This window comes from Microcaecilia unicolor, chromosome 10 (genome assembly GCF_901765095.1).
Source record: "Microcaecilia unicolor chromosome 10, aMicUni1.1, whole genome shotgun sequence".
In the NCBI taxonomy this organism is placed as follows: Eukaryota; Metazoa; Chordata; class Amphibia; order Gymnophiona; family Siphonopidae; genus Microcaecilia; species Microcaecilia unicolor.
This window is the reverse complement of record NC_044040.1, coordinates 127,123,387-127,138,770: the sequence shown is the minus strand read 5'-3', so window position 1 is coordinate 127,138,770 and position 15,384 is coordinate 127,123,387. Positions and strand designations below refer to the sequence as shown.

Genomic DNA, 15,384 nt, shown 5'->3' with positions numbered 1-15,384 from the left:
TGAAGAAGAGCTCTGGAGAGACCCAGCCCACAAGCGCAGGATAGGAGCCAGGGAGTGCCCATCCAAGAGTCAGGGTAAGCCAATGCAAAGGTCACCTTGGGTGGAGGTTAGACCAGGCAGGTCTGAAACTGAAACAGAGAGAAGCACAACCTTTGGAACACTGTCTCTGGGGATAGGCACAGACTGGAGCTGTATAAATTGTAAATAACCCTGTTTTAAGAGTGCCTTATAACATATACCCCATTAGGAGAATACAAAAGTTCCACTGTGGGAATACCAGAGGAAGATTTACCTAAGGATTGTACTATTTAATGAAGACTTCAAACAGATGGATGTCCCTGTGGTTTGAAGTTATAGTAACATAGTAAATGACGGCAGATAAAGACCTGAACGGTCCATCCAGTCTGACCAACAAGATAAACTCATTTTACATGGTATGTGATACTTTATATGTATACCTGAGTTTGATTTGTCCTTGCCTTTCTCAGGGCACAGACCGTAAAAGTCTGCCTAGCACTGTTCTTGTAATAAAAGTTCTGAAGCTAACGTTGAAGCCCCTTAAAATTTACACTCCAGCCCATCCATAGCTATTCAGTTACGATCAGGGCGTAGACCATAGAAGTCTGCCCAGCACCGGTTTTGCTTCCCAATTACCAGCGTCGCCACCCAATCTCCGCTAAGATTCCGTAGAACCATTCCTTCTAAACAGGATTCCTTTGTGTTTATCCCACGGATGTTCGAATTCCATTACCGTTTTCATCTCCACCACCTCCCATGGGAGGGCATTCCACATATCTACCACCCTTTCCGAAAATACTTCCCGACATTACTCGTGAGTCTTCCCCCCTTCAACCTCAATTCATGTCCTCTAGTTCTACCACCTTCCCGTCTCCAGAAAAGGTTTGTGTGTGCACTAATACCTTTCAAATATTTGAACGTCTGTATCATGTCACCCGTTTCTCCTTTCCTCTAAGGTACACATGTTCAGGTCGGCAAGTCTCTCATCGTATGGTTTGCAACGCAAATCCCATACCATTTTTGTAGCTTTTCTTTGCACCACTTCGTCTTTTTACATCTTTAGCAAGATATGGCCTCCAAAACTGAATACAATACTCCAAGTGGGGCCTCACCAATGACTTGTAGAGGGGCATCAACACCTCCTTTCTTCTGCTGGTTATACCCTTCTCTATGCAACCTACCATCCTTATGGCCATGGCTGTCGCCTTGTCACACTGTTTCTTCACCTTCATATCCTCTAACACCAACACCCCAAGGTCTCTCTCCTGAGTCAAGCTTACTAATCTCTCCCCTCCTATTCGGTATCTCTCTTTTGGATTTATGCACCCAAAGTTCATCACTTAGTGTGTGGTAATGTTTGGACTCCTGCCGTGGTGGTTGACCTTAAGACTGTTGAAAGAGTCATCAAGTCTCTCCTGCCAGTTGGAGAGAACCAAGCTCCCCGCTTGGGGGAATATGTTTGGGAGAAAACAGTGAGGTTCTTGTTTGAACCAGAGGAAGATTTGAGTTCCCTTTTTTTAAAAAGCGTTAGCGAAACTCAGGCAGAGTCAAGGGGAGAATGAAAGGAAGGAAAATGACCAACACTCAGGGAAGTGGTTCAAATATTTATAGTTACCACTTTTATTGTTTAACCACTGTGTTATGGGGGAATCCTATGAGGGAAGTGTGAATCAGTGAACCAGCATATGTAATGAACAAGCATGGGCTACTTGTTTAATTTAGAATAAGGGAATAAGAGTATTAATTCACGCACAAATTAGGCATCCCAATAGTTTGCATGATTATTATTAACAATATGTGATGTGTGTAAACATTTTCGCAGGGAGATCTTGCAATAGAAGCTTCATATATTGGAAATGTACATGCTTTGTGAACAATTAAGGAACGCCTAATGTGTGATGATGGTTCCACAGGTTCTACCACCTATCCCTCATGGGAGATCATGGCAAGAAAGGAAAACACTGAGCACACTGAATATTGAAAATAAATATATATATATTTGTAATGATTGTAAAGCTAAGGGAATATATCATGGAGAAGGGTAATTAGTGGGGTTCCCCAGGGCTCTGTGCTGGGACCGCTGCTTTTTAACATATTTATAAATGGCCTAGAGATGGGAGTAACTAGTGAGGTAATTAAATTTGCTGATGACACAAAGTTATTCAAAGTTGTTAAATCGCGGGAAGATTGTGAAAAATTACAAGAGGACCTTACGAGACTGGGCATCTAAATGGCTGATGATGTTTAATGTGAGCAAGTGCAAAGTGATGCATATGGGAAAGAGGAACCCGAATTATAGCTAAGTCATGCAAGGTTCCACGTTAGGAGTCACGGACCAAGAAAGGGATCTAGGTGTCATCGTTGATGATACATTGAAACCTTCTGCTCAGCGTGCTGCTGCGGCTAAGAAAGCAAATAGGTATTAATACGAAAGGAATGGAAAACAAAAATGAGGAAGTTATAATGCCTTTGTATCGCTCCATGGTGCGACCACACCTCAGATATTGTGTTCAATTCTGGTCGACATATCTCAAAAAAGATATAGTGGAATTAGAAAAGGTGCAGAGAAGGGTGACGAAAATGATAAAGGGGATGGGACGACTATGAGGAAAGGCTAAAGCAGCTAGGGCTCTTCAGCTTGGAGAAAAGGCGGCTGAGGGGAGATATGACAGAGGTCTATAAAATAATGAATGAAGTTGAACGGGTAGATGTGAAGCGTCTGTTCACGCTTTCCAAAAATACTAGGACTAGGGGGCATGCAATGAAGCTACAATGTAGTAAATTTAAAACGAATTGGAGAAAATGTTTCTTCACTCAACATGTAATTAAACTCTGGAATTCGTTGCCAGAGAATGTGGTAAAGACGGTTAGCTTAGCGGAGTTTAAAAAAAGGTTTGGACGGCTTCCTAAAGGAAACGTCCATAGACCGTTATTAAATGGACTTGGGGAAAATCCACTATTTCTGGGATAAGCAGTATAAAATGTTTTGTACTTTTTTGGGATCTTGCCAGGTATTTGTGATCTGGATTGGCCACTGTTGGAAACAGGATGTTGGGCTTGATGGACCTTTGGTCTTTCCCAGTATGGCAAACCTTATGTACTTATAACATACGCAAGTAATTGACTTAGCAGTATTTAACTGATATTCTTCCAGATTTATATTAATTAAATTTTAACTGCCAGACCCTCAACCATTCTCCTAACGTTTGGAGATCCCTTCTCATTGTTTCTACTCCCTCCAGGGTATCCACTCTATTGGCTATCTTCGTGTCATCCACAAAAAGGCAAACCTTTCCATCCAACCCTTCAGCAATATCTCTCACAAATATATTGAACAGAACAGGCCCCAGCACCGACCCCTGAGGAACTCCACAGTATTATTATATTAAGTTGAACAATAAACTGTTGAGTTTAAGCTGACTGAGGAGTGGTCATACGGAGTAAAAGGTGTACAGCCGTCTCCCCACAGGTAGCCTACCTTAACTGCCAGACTTGTTTCCCCCAGAGATTTGGACCCTGACTTGAGTTTTCTGGGACAGAAGAGGGTCATCCCAACCACTAACACTTCTTTCCCCAAGTGGAGGCACCAAGAACCGAGTGGAGGTCCGACAGAGTCTGCCCTTTGCAGGGGCTCGAACAGTCAGAACCCAGCCCCAGAAGTACCCAGGCAAAGGAGCATTACAATTATATAAATTATGAACATTTCAACTAAATTTCCATAGAGGACCCCCCCAACATTTCCAGAACAAGGTGGTTTTCAAATTAGAACTAGAGGGGGAAACGAGCCAGTTACGGTACCCTCTGTGTAACCGTTTGACAGAAAATATATATTCTTTAAAAGCTGAACATTTAGAACTGCCATTTACCCAATTACCTAAATATCATTTATTTATATTATATATGGCTGGTCTGTCAAGTGTTACTGAACACAAAGCACTGCTACAGTTGGCCCACCTCACTGCTGCCTCACACTGGGTAGAGTACCGTGACATAACACACGGTTTGAAGGTGGCAAAATATATGCTCACTGTGCTGCATAGTAGGCTACAAATGCACAATTCCCTCATACTGCAAGCTTCTCCCCCCCCCCCCCCCCCCCCAAAAAAAAAAAAAACCAGAAGGCAGTTCAGAGTATTATAACTTTCACTTCTTGGAACTGAACTCCCCTTATTTCCTTGTACTGTACACCAGTCTCCAAAGACGCCGTTTCCACCCCTTCCCCTGTTCTGACCCCCGACGAACAAGAAACAGCCACTCCTTCCCACCTCCGTACCCGTAATACGTTCTACCACCGCCCCACCCTTACCGTAGGCGGACCTCAGAGCCTAGCTCTGTGGCTCCTACTGTCCCGGCTTTCAGGGTCCCCAATTCTGTCGACTCCACCGTCTTTCTCTTTCTTCACCTCAGGAGAATACTACGCAGCAATAGCTCCACAGGCGCAGACTTTACGTCACTTCCTGTAACCTGGCGCCACACAACCGCCTGAACTCTGACAGCTAAACAAGATTCCATTAACTAGTCACTTCCTAGTCTAATCTCTATTTTAAAAACGAAAAGGTGTCACCCAATGAGGTTTTATGATAGGAGACGGCATGAACCTATCTGGCCCATTACCTGGGCTGAAGCCAGTGGGCGGAGCTTATCGCCATATTGGTTTGTCCAAAACAATAGCAAATGCTACTGAAAAAAGGACCAAGGTAAACAACAGATTACCCGGATTTCACGGATGTCCATAGGAATCCATTAAAATCTGTGTATGAAGTCCGGATTGTTCCAGATTTCACAGATTCTACACTAAATATGGATATATCCTGGTTATCAATAGAAATCAAACAAAATAAAACATGGAAAAGAAAATAAGATGATACCTTTTTTATTGGACATAATACATTTCTTGATTAGCTTTCGAAGGTTGCCCTTCTTCGTCAGATCGGAAATAAGCAAATGTGCTAGCTGACAGTGTATATAAGTGAAAATCTGCTCCCCTTCAATCTCATTTCATGTCCTCTCGTTCTACCTCCTTCGCATCTCCGGAAAAGGTTCGTTTGCGGATTAATACTTTTCAAATATTTGAACGTCTGTATCATATCACCCCTGTTTCTCCTTTCTTCTAGAGTATACATGTTCAGGTCCTCAAGTCTCTCCTCATACGTCTTGTAACGCAAATCCCTTACCATTCTCGTAGCTTTTCTTTGCACCGCTTCGATTCTTTTTATATCCTTCGCAAGGTACGGCCTCCAAAATTGAACACAATACTCTAGGTGGGGCCTCACCAACGACTTATACAGGGGCATCAACACCCCCTTTCTTCTGCTGGTCACACCTCTCTCTATACAGCCTAACAACCTTCTAGCTACGGCCACCGCCTTGTCACACTGTTTTGTCGCCTTCAGATCCTCAGATACTATCACCCCAAGATCCCTCTCCCCGTCCGTTCCTATCATACTCTCCCCGCCTAACACATACGTCTCTTCGCATTGAATTTTAATTGCCAAATCTTAGACCATTCTTCTAGCTTCCTCAGATCCTTTTTCATGTTTTCCACTCCCTCCCGGGTGTCCACTCTGTTACAGCTCTTAGTATCATCCACAAATAGGCAAACTTTACCTTCTAACCCTTCGGCAATGTCACTCACAAATATATTGAACAGAATCGGTCTCAGCACCGATCCTTGAGGCACACCACTACTCACCTTTCCCTCATCCAAGCGAATTCCATTAACCACCAGCCTCTGGCTTCTGTCCATCAACCAGTTCCTAATCCAGTTCTCCACTTCGGGTCCTATCTTCAGCCCATCCAGTTTATTTAAGAGTCTCGTGTGGGGAACCATGTCAAAATCTTTGTAATCTAAGTAGATTACGTCTATAGCTCGTCCCTGATTCAATTCTCCTGTCACCCAAGCAAAGAATTCAATGAGATTCATTTGGCACAATTTCCCTTTGGTAAAACCATGTTGTCTCGGATCTTGCAACTTATTGGCTTCCAGGAAATTCACTATCCTTTCCTTCATGTATGTATATGGCCGCCCTTGCTCTCAGTAAAATACAGGTCAATGGCTCAGGCTAAAGAGCTAGGCCTCTACAAGCAAATGGCTCATAATAAGAGCTGGGCTTCTCTTAAAAATCCAAAGTCATCTCTGATACAAAATACATTTTTCTGCAGCACAAGCTGAACTGAGTTCTCAGGGAGCTGGCACGGGAGGGGGTCCTTTGCTCTTATAAACATGCCTGGGACTGGCATCAGTGAAGAGTCATGAAAGATGTTTTGGGCTAATGAAAGTAGATAAGGGGGAAGATGTACGTAGTTAGAGAGTACTCAGAGGGAGGGGGAGCTGAGAATAGCTGAGAAGAGCAGAATGACCGATGAAGTCATCTCGCCACCTGTGCTCTGCACCCCTTTTGTGTATAGTTGGAACCTGGGACCTTATGAAGTCACCCTTGTCAGTTCCTTATCAACTGATAAGGGATAGCAAGTTCTGCTGACATAGCTGGATCCCATTGGAATCCATTGGGTTGAAACAGTATAAAGGAAGCACCCCGAGAAGTGTAAGACGCAGAAGGAGAGACAGAGTACCACCGAGGGCTGATGTGTCGTGTGATTCTGTTCCACTGTATGATTGTCTGAATTGCTGGTATCCTCATTATTGGGTAATGTATCAATGCTAATTAATACTAATAAACTATATCTCTTTAACGAATTGAAACTGGGTACCTCTTTAATTACAGACTTAGCTACGGCCGAGCCTGTACCGAACTGCCATGAGCAGATTCAAGGTTGGGAAAGCTAGATATTTGGAGGGCATATGTAACTTTGCCCAGGGAGATGAGACAGGCTACTGCTTCCGCTGCTTGATTAGCAAAGGCAGATTCTGAGAAAATAAACATTCAGCATCGCTTCCATTACTTTTCCAATAATAATCGAAGTGAGGCTTACCGGCCTATAGTTTCCAGCTTCTTCCCTATCACCACTTTTGTGAAGAGGGACCACCTCCGCCATTCTCCAATCCCTCGGAACCTCTCCTGTCTGCAAGGATATATTAAACAAATCTTTATCCCACGCATGTTTGAATTCCGTTACCGTTTTCATTTCCACCACCTCCCGCGGGAGGGCATTCCAAGCATCCACTACTCTCTCCGTGAAAAAATACTTCCTGACATTTTTCTTGAGTCTACCCCCCTTCAATCTCATTTCATGTCCTCTCGTTCTACCGCCTTCACATCTCCTGAAAAGGTTTGTTTTCGGATTAATACCTTTCAAATATTTGAACGTCTGTATCATATCACCCCTGTTTCTCCTTTCCTCCAGAGTATACATGTTTAGTTCAGCAAGTCTCTCCTCATACGTCTTGTAACGTAAATCCCATACCATTCTCGTAGCTTTTCTTTGCACCGCTTCAATTCTTTTTACATCCTTAGCAAGATACGGCAGTGGCATAGCAAGGGGGGGGCGGGAGGGGCGGTCCGCCCCGGGTGTCAGCTCAGGGAGGGTAGAGAGGAATGGTGTGGCTAGAAGATCCTTTGTCCACGGAAAAGTACCGTTACAGGTAAGAAACTAAGATTTTTCCATGGACAGGATTTTCTAGCCACACCTCTGAAGACTCTCAAGCATACACAGGTAACAAACATGTGATATAGTAAAACATGAATACACCAATAAACATGATGAAAATAAATTGTTACCTGTGATAGGAGGAGGAGGACAGTTGTCGTTTACATTGCCTCCCAAAGGATTGACAGTCCAAACAATGAATCTGCACATGATGCTGCATCGAGACAATAAAGCTTTGAAAAAGTATGGAGGGATGACCATGTAGCTGCCTTACAAATATCTAGAAGAGGCGCCTTATGTAAAAATGCAGTTGAGGCCACCATAGCTCGCAACTTATGAGCTGAAACATGAGGATGTGAAGCATGCTGATGATAACAAAAATTGAGTAACATATGAAGAAAGAGTACGTTTAGATATTGGTTGTCGATTTTTTAAATTGTAAGAAAGAAACAATTGCGAAGGTCTATGAACATCTGACGTACGCTGTAAATATATTGATAATGCTCTCATACAGTCCAATGTATGCAACCTACTATGTTGAGGAGATTGATGCGGAGGTGGGAAAAACACTGGTAAAATAATAGATTGATTCATATGAAAAGAAGATACTATTTTCGGTAGAAACTTTGGATGAGGTCGTAGTATCGCTTTATCATGTAAAATTTGAGTATATGGAGGGTAATATATGAGTACATGTAACTCTCCAATTCTTCGAGCTGAAATAATAGATATAAGAAACAATGTTTTCCAAGTAAGAAATTGGAGGGTAGCCGATTGAAGTGGTTCAAATGGAGGTTCCATGAGCTTTTCCAAAACCAAATTCAAATCCCATACTACTGGAGGTAGCTGAATCGGAGGTTTAAGATTCAGCAACCCTTTCAAAAATCTCTTTGTAATAGGATGTGCCATTACTGTGGAATCATCAATCGAATCATGAAAAACAGAGATAGCTGCAATGTGGACCTTAACTGAAGAAGCAGCCAGCCCTGAATTGGATAAATGGAGGAAATATTCCAATAATGGAGAAATGGGGCAAGAAATTGGATTAACCCGATGTGCTTTACACCAACATCAGAATCTAGTTGACTGCTTCCTGGATGCCAACAACACATTAAGAACTGGTTGAGAAAAAACTGAAGAATCTAGTGGTTTGCTTGAAGATACCAAGCGGTAAGATGAAGTTTGCTGAGATTTGGATGTAGAAGTTGACCGTTGTTCTGCGATATGAAGGCTGGAATTGAAGGAAGAAATTGTGGCTGGAAGACAGCTAACTGTGTTAGTATAGGAAACCAAGTTTGCCTCGGCCAATATAGTGTTATTAGAATCATAGACGATCTGTCCTGGATGGTTTTCTGTAATATTCTTGGAATGAGAGGAATTGGAGGGAAAGTGTAAAACAGAGAATTTGTCCAAAGGATAGCAAATGCGTCTGCAGCTATCCTGTTCCTTGAAGGCCACCTTGAGCAATATTTGCGACACTTGTTGTTCTGTGAGGACGCAAATAGGTCTACCTGAGACCAACCCCAAAGCTGAAAAAGGTTGTGAATAACTGTGGTCTTCAGAGACCACTCGTGTGGTTGAAGTCTCCTGCTTAAGACATCTGTGATGTGATTTTCCCGTCCTGGTAGATAAATCGCTTGAATCACAGAATGAAGTGATAGAACTAGAGTCCAAAGTCTGACAGCTTCTTGACATAGACGATGGGATCCCATACCTCATTTTTTGTTTATGTAAAACATTGCTACTTGGTTGTCTATACGAACTTGTATCACTTGGGATTGAAGTAGATGTTGAAAAGTTTGAATAGCCAATCTGACTGCTCTCAATTCCAGGAGATTTATGGAGTAGAAGCTCTCTTGAAGTGTCCAGTGACCTTGTGTTGACAAGTGTCCGATATGTGCCCCCCGACCAACCTTGGATGCGTCTGTGGTAAGAATCTTGGTTGGTAGAGGTGACTGGAAAGGAGCTCCCACCAAGAGATTTTGTTGATGTGTCCACCACAACAGCTGTAGTTTGAGACGGTTGGATAGCAGACTCTTTGAAGAAAGAGGATGCAGATACTGAATCCACCTTTTCTTTAAATACCACTGCAGAGAACGCATGTGTAGTCATGCTAGTGGAAGAACAGCAACTGTCAAAGCCATATGTCCCAAAAGAACTAGAAGAGTGCGAGCCGTAGTGATCTTTACTGATTGAAGATATTGAACTAGTTGTATGAGGAAGTGAGCTTGAGTGAGTGGTAACTTCGCTAAAGACTCCCAAGAAACAAGATCTGCTCCTACGAAAGTCAATCTCTGTGTTGGGATCAAAGGTGATTTCTTGTAATTGATTACTAAACCTAACCTTTCGAGAAGTAGAATGGTAGTCTGTAAGTCTTGAAGATTCTTCTGTGGAGACTGAGCTACAACCAACCAATCGTCGAGATATGGAAAAAGGACGATTCCTTGTCGATGTAAATGAGCCACAGGAGCTATGACACACTTTGTGAACACTCTGGGAGCTGACGTTAAGACAAATGGTAGAACTTTGTACTGATTATGATGACCTTGACACACAAACCGAAGAAATTGTCGTGAAGACGGATGAACAGGAATATGAAGGTAAGCATCCTGAAGATCTAGGGCTGAAAACCATACCCCTTCTCTTAATAAAGGAAGTATTGCCGGTAAAGATGTCATTCGAAATCTTTGTTTCGGGAGAAATTTGTTGAGTTGTCTTAGATCCAAGATTGCTCTTAAACCCCCATCCTTGATAAGAAAAAATCGGGAATAAAAACCTTTGTTTATGTCATGAGCAGGTACAGTACATTCTCAAAGCGGTGGGGGTTGTGAAAATACCAGGGAATAACCATTTTGAACGATATCCAAAATCCACTTGTCCATTGTTATTGATCTCCAAGCACTGAAAAAATGTTGAATTCTGCCCCCCACCGGACTCCGACACTGGGAAAGGTAAAAAAGGAGTGAGTTTTTGTTGCTGATGAGTCTGAACCGGCTTCTGAGAACGCCTCTCTCTACCTGGTCTAATGTGAAAATTGTAACGTTGAGACTGAGATTTAAATTGATAAGCAGGATGCTGATGAGCAAAACGTTGTTGAAATCTGGTTCTAGTGTTGAAATAAGGTAATCTTTTATAATTTGACTTAGAAGGTTGTTGCTTATCCTGCTCCAAAGTATCAAGTGTTGTACAATCCTCCTTGAGACCTTCAATCAACTGTTTAAGCCTATCTCCAAATAAAGAATCACCTGAACAAGGAGCATCAGCTATCTTTTTGTGAACATCTTCACCCAAAGCGGAAGCTCTCAACCAAGATAATCATCTGGAAGCAATTGAAGTAGCTGCACTCCTAAGTGTCGAACTGATCATGTGTGGTACGGATCATTTGTTTAGAAGTTTCTTCCAAACTTGTTATAATCTGTTGAAAAAGAGGTAGGTTTTGTTGAGGGATCAAAGACTGTAATTTAGACAAATCCTCCATAGTAGTATATAAATAGTATATAAATAGTGTATCTGATGAAACATATGAACTGATATACGAGCCGAAAGCATGGAAGATTGAAAATTTTTCCTTGCTAGTATATCCATAAATTTTAAATCCTTAGGAGGCGGATGATTAGTTATATCCTTCTGCAACTTATTGCGACACATCGCAGATTTCACCACCAATGATGCGTGAGGAAGTTGAGTCTTGCCATGACCTAAGAGTTCTTGAACCTTATATTTATTCTCTAATGTCCTTTGAGTAAGTCTAATAGAATAAGGCGTATTCCAGATCAATTTGTGATGGTCTTGAAATACTTGAGGTATAGGCAGGGCTATAGACTGCTTGACCAAATTCAAGTATTTAGTAACTGATCGTTTATCCTCAGAAATATCCCCTTGAGGAGTGAGAGAAATATTCAATACATTAACCAATTTTTGCAAAAACTTAGCATAAGACTCATCTTGAACTGGCAAAACTTCATCCTGATGAGTAGAATGCATAGAAGAAGTGGAAGACATGTCATGCCCTGGCTGAATCAACTGAGTATTATGAAGTGAAGAAGCCAATAAATGGGCTGGTGAATTGATTTGTGACTTCACTGACAAATTATCCTGTACAGAGTTTGAAGGAGATACAGACCAATCCTGCTGCCTCTGAGGTGTGTGAGGCTGAGAGGCTGTTTTAGATTAAAACAATTGAGGTGAATTTACTTGCTTAGATTGACAAGTAGAACCTGAAGATTCTTTAATCACTTGTTGATTCTGTAAAAGCTTTGTGAGTAATTCCATTAATTTCACTTGTGTAAGAGAAGAAGATGAGTGAGCCATAGAAGAGGCACCAGAAAAAGAATGTCTAGAGTCTCGACGTCCTGGAGATGAATGGACTCGATGAGCATTTGCTCTACTTCGTTTCCTTGGTGGAGTATCTGATGAAGAAGCCGATGATGACGTAGATGATCGACGCTGTCTAGAAGAACATCGATGCCGAGAAGAACGGCGATGTTGAGATGGCCGGCCGTGACGCGAAGAATGCCAAGACTGGCTATGTCAAGATGGGCAACTATGACTCAATGGACGCCCCTGCCTGACATCTGCATCGACTTCACTGCACGGTCGACCGTGACTTCCCGATATCGACGTTCTCGATTCCGACGTCAATTCGGACATCCAAAGGGAGAGACATCAGACGACCTCGATGAGCCTCGGTGATGACGTCGGACTCCCGATATGGCATCGGAGTCGGGCAAACCGTCCCGAGACGTTTGCTGTCCAATAAGTGAGGAAATAGCCTGATCCCCGGGCACTGAGGCAAGGGGGATAGCAGGAACTGAAGACACCTGATCCCCGGGCACTAAGGCAAGGGGGAGAGCAGGGATAATATTTTCCTCCATAGCCATGGGACCAGCCGATGCTGGCAAAGACATCGCTGCTGAAGTTTTATTAGAAGAACTTACTGATGAAGTCTCTGACTGCGAAGCTGTTAAATATTGTTTTAATTTCAACGCTCTAATGTTGAGCGATTTTTGAGACATATTTCTGCAAGCAAAACAATTTTTGATATCGTGATGTTCCCCAAAGCACCAGAGACATCGAATATGTGTATCGGTAAGGGATAATTTACGTGTGCAGGTAGCACAACCCTTAAATCCCGTCTTTTTCTGTGACATGACAAATAATTTTTGTCATAAATCGAATTGTTGAATTTTGACTGACTGACTGACTGAAGAGAAAAAATACCGGGTTGCTGTGTCAGCGCGGAAAAAATAAAACTGACTTGTCTGGGCTGTCATTTGGTATTTATACTGTATATGTGAGCGGGAATGCGCTAATTTTAATACTTTTACTTTTTAAGCATTCCTATTGGATAGCCGGGTCACGCACGTCATCGTGGCGTATATTCAGAGGTGTGGCTAGAAGATCCTGTCCATGGAAAACTGGCTCGTCGCAACGTGTGACTGCCAGAAATTGCCTGTATCCAGCAGAAAAAATCCATCCAACTCCTCCCAGGAGGAAAAACCACAACTGGTATTGCCACACAGGAACCGCTAGCGCGGCTTGATAAAAGAGGCCCTAAATGAAAGTGAAATGTTTCTGTCAATGCTTCAGAATCTACTTTGTTATTTGCAGTGCTGTATGGTGGATTTAAGTGCGCCATATGGTCTGGTGAAACTGCCACAGCTCATCCAGAAAAGCCAGTTCTTTCCTCGGCTGGTCAGGTTGACTTTTTCCCATCAAATCTGCCATTATTAAAAACAAATCTAAAAATAATAATAAAAATAGAGGTTTAGAAAAATCAATTAAAACCCCCACTTATTTGCATCTTAAAATACCAAGGCTCCCATACTCTGCCAGCGTTCAGTCATGGGCCAGAAAAAAAGTTGATTTTTTTTCCGCCTGCTCATGAGCCCCAGCTTGGCTTCGCTTGCCCAAATGAATCATGGTTTGGGTTGGTCTGTCCAACCCCCCCCCCCCCCCCCCCCCCCCAATTTCGGAAGCAGCCTTTTTTTTTCTTTCTTTTTTGACATTGTATGCTACCGACACTGCAACTCCCATGCAATCTCTCTCTCACACTGTATACTGTGGCAGCTGGATTCACGTCTCTCTCTGTCACACACATACACACCGTATGCACAAGCCGGCATGTTTCTAACTATAACCAGTGCAATTTTTCTAGCAAAAAAGGTGCCGGTACTCAAATGCCAGGCCACCCTTCAGGGGTGGGGTGATCACTGAGGGACTCGCTCCACAATAGCCAGGCCCCCTGCAACCAGTTACAGAACCTATGACAAGGCAGAATTGGTGTCTTGAGCCTGAGCTCTTTCATTAAAACTTGTGGTCCATGGGTCAATTTTAGCAGACACTGGAAAAGCCCTGAGTCTATAACTGAGATAAAATAACATTGAGCAGTTGCTAGTTTGTTTTGGACAAATCAAGATGGTGGCTGCTGGAGGAAATAGCTTCAACGTTTTGATGTCATGCCGTCTCCTGTCATAAAACCTCCTTGGTGTCACCTGTCCATTAACACAACGAACGTCCACACTTTACCTCCTTGGTCATATGACGTAGAAGGGGATGCTACTGCTCAGTCCATGGAACCAGAAAGAAAGTCATGACTAGTGACCATTTTGTGACTGGTAACTGCATGCAAGGAATTTTGGTCTTTGTATACTTTATTGTGCCTGTTATGTTTTTCCTAGTACATAAAGCTCGAAGGGTAGTTTCCTGGAGTCCCTGAGACCCATGCAAAAAATCTTGTCCAGTTAATATGGACATAATACAGTTTTAGTGCGGAAACCCTTTCTGCAGACCGCATTAAAATGCATTTAAATCAGGGGCGTAGCCAGACAACAGATTTTGGGTGGGCCTAGGCAAGAAGTGGGTGGGCACCAAGCATTCTCCCCCATCAAAAAATATCTCAGCTGGAGGGAAAACGCTTCTTTCCAGCTTTGCAGTCTACGCAGGCATGCACTGAAAACTGAGCAAGTGTAGGTGCTGGTGTCGTGGAGAGTAGCATTTTTGTTACTATCGGGGAAGTCTTCAGCTGGCAAAGCTTGGGATCCCCACCAGCTACCGCTAAACATGTGCTACTGTTAGGTGGGCCTGAGTCCTAAGTGGGTGGGCCCTGGCCCACCCAGGCCCATATGTGGCTACGCCACTGATTTAAATGCATATGAATGTGATCATTAGCAATTCTGTGGCTATGCAGGTTTAAAAAAACAAAAACTTTCATGCATTGTGCTGGGGAAAGTTTGCACCATGTCCAGGGCAGCATAGAAGGGTTGGTTGAGAGGAGTGGATGTCTAGTGGCACCCCTCTCTCACTCCCTCCAACTCGACCACCCCGCCTAAGTCCAGCAACCTGAAGCGACTCCTGCCTCATTCCTCAACTGTAACAAAATAATTTCCCTAGTAGTCTAGTGGTCTCCCACCCATCTCATCCAGCCCCCACTCCCAACATCTACACAAAAGTGCCTATTGGACTAGTACCCTCTTCCTCCTTCACTCCCCAAACAGATCTCCTGTCCCCAATTTTTAAAAGAAAAAAAATCCCTGGTGTTTAGCGGCAGCCCCCCAGACTTGTACCTCAAAATTTTGAGACAGGAGCAATGCCCATTTGCTGCTTCCTCCAGCACCTCCATGTTCAAAATGATGGCGCCTTGCCCCACATGGCAACTTTGAAGATGTCAGAACTGGATGCATAAGCGAGTGCACACCACTCCTTCCTTTTCTGAAGTATGGCTTTGGGGGCTTGGGGAAGGGTTGGAGGTACCGCTAAACACCAGGGACTTTTGTGTAGATGTTGAGAGCAGGAGCGACCATCAGGTAAATTATTTTT

The 15,384-nt window shown here is 43.1% G+C and overlaps 1 protein-coding gene across 3 annotated transcripts in view; it reads right to left on the bottom strand.

Moving 5' to 3' along the window:
• Positions 1-4,520, bottom strand: part of FAM168B (family with sequence similarity 168 member B) — a 223,894-nt gene extending 219,374 nt beyond the window's left edge. The window contains exon 1 of one of the 3 annotated variants that reach the window (XM_030216872.1): positions 4,325-4,520. The gene's annotated coding sequence lies outside the window, so the exon portion shown is untranslated. The remainder of the gene's footprint in view (positions 1-4,324) is intronic. The other 2 variants (XM_030216871.1, XM_030216873.1) reach the window with 2 other exon arrangements.
• Positions 4,521-15,384: the final 10,864 nt, after the last annotated feature.